We start from the raw sequence: 1,892 nt of genomic DNA, 5'->3' as shown, positions 1-1,892 counted from the left end.
GCTAGTCCAGAAAAGGTCCTTCTTTTAAGAGTTTTTGGGAAACGAGACACTGAAATTTTTATTAGTATCGGCAACGTTTGTTTGGAGCAAATTCAGCTCCGGGAGCTGCACGGTTGAACGCAGGAGGGGTTCCATCAATGGCCCCAATTCCTTCCATGGTAGTAGCTTGGCCAAAGCGTTCAGTTGTTGGTGGGGTCAATCCCAAGGTTCCATCTGGCATCATAGTGGCAGGTCCTGGAGGAGCTGGGGTACCAGCTGGCACTGGAGCAGGGGGCATGGCGCCTCTGTTGTTTATGCCCAAAGCACCTCCCATAGCCATCTGGCCCATCCGTATCTCCTGTTCTCTGCGTCAGGGAATGTTCCCTTGAATCCTTCCTGCTGTCGCTGCATCATTTCTTCCCGTTGCCGCTGCATCTCTTATTCATGGCGCCTGCGCTCCTCCTCCTGCCTGAGCTCCAGTTGCTTTCGTTTTTGCAGTTCTTGGTTGTGCAGCTCTTCCCTCCTCCGGAGTTCTTCTGGACGCCTCATCAAATCCTGTCTCATTAACATGACTTGGTGTTCATGGCGAGCAGCCTCCATCTCCATCTCCAGCTTCTCACGAGCTTTCTTGATATTGCGATCCACTTGGTCCTGCTGCTGCTTCTCCTCTCAATGAGTGCCTTCCAGTGTATGGCATCCTCATACTCAAAGGAGCCAGGCTGTGCAAATCTGGGTGCCTTTTCTCGCTCCTTATGAAATTGCTGGTTCTTTATAACCAGCTTCTCTGGAATCCCTCTTCATCATCCAACTGGTCCATGGGCTCCACAGCCACAGGCTGAGGAAATGTGGTTAACAAGAAGGAGCCTTCACTGCACCTGTCCAGAGCTTTCCGAGCAGCTGGCTTCCCTGAGAATTCAACAATGCCTTTTCCTGAGGGCCTTCCTCAATCATCCACGAAGACTACAGCCCTTTCCATTTGGCCAAACACAGAAAAAGCTTCCTCCAGCAGTTCATTGGAAACATACCGAGGAAGGTTCCGGACATGAATGATGCACTATGGCGGGCAAAGCGCACACGCAGCTGCTTTCCACGAAGTGGCATGTTGTCCAGCTCTACTTTGGCAGTCTCCGCTAGGGTTCGCATTTCCGAGTGGATAAAGCCAAAGCCCTTATCCTTATAAATGAAGATTTCACCTGCCTTCCCGTATTTCTCAAGTAGTTTCCTCATCTCCTCCTCAGTGATGTCAGCAGGAAGATATTCACAAAGAAACGGCGACGTTGGGTGAAGGTGTTCTCTCCTGGTTTCCCAAAATTCTTCAGGTCAATAGTCAAGCCTTCATTCTGGCTGCTGGCTTCCTGTCCATTTGCAGGTATTGGTGGCGGTGGTGGCTGTTGCTGTTGCTATTGGTGGTGCTGCTGGTGATGATGCTGATCATGCTTCCTTGGAGTATGGTTTTGTTCCTCCAAGTTAAAGGTTTTATTGCTCTGCATTTTTGCACCCCTCTACCGACTGTTCTCCTCAGAGTAACGGCAATGCTACACGGCCTCCACCGTCCTGAGACTGCGTGGAATTCTCTCTCCCTCTCTCTCTCTCTCTGCTTCAACCCTACTCATTCTCTCTCTCTCTCAAAAAAACTAAACACACACACACACACACACACACACACACACAAACTCTCACAAATTGGATAGATTGGATCTTTAGCAAAATAAAAAGAGAAACTGTATGGGAAGTCTAGAAAGAAAAGAAAAAGACCACTTTGGAAATCAGCTTATGGAAAAGTAAAGGATAAATGGACCAATACTAACATTAAAAGGTCCTGATGAAAGGGTTGGAGAAGAGAAAAAGACACAAATTCAGAAAATTGTGTGTGTGCATATGTGTGTATATGTTTTAAAGAAAGATCCTGAGGA

General features: G+C 48.1%; 1 pseudogene; it reads right to left on the bottom strand.

Moving 5' to 3' along the window:
* LOC132673760 (non-POU domain-containing octamer-binding protein pseudogene) lies at positions 1–1,534 on the bottom strand (annotated as a pseudogene).
* Between the last annotated feature and the right edge of the window lie 358 nt (positions 1,535–1,892).

The sequence above is a fragment of the Panthera onca genome, chromosome C1 (genome assembly GCF_046562875.1).
Source record: "Panthera onca isolate mPanOnc1 chromosome C1, mPanOnc1 haplotype 2, whole genome shotgun sequence".
In the NCBI taxonomy this organism is placed as follows: domain Eukaryota; kingdom Metazoa; phylum Chordata; class Mammalia; order Carnivora; family Felidae; genus Panthera; species Panthera onca.
Note: the sequence above shows the minus strand (reverse complement) of the source record. Positions and strands in the feature narration are given on the sequence as shown.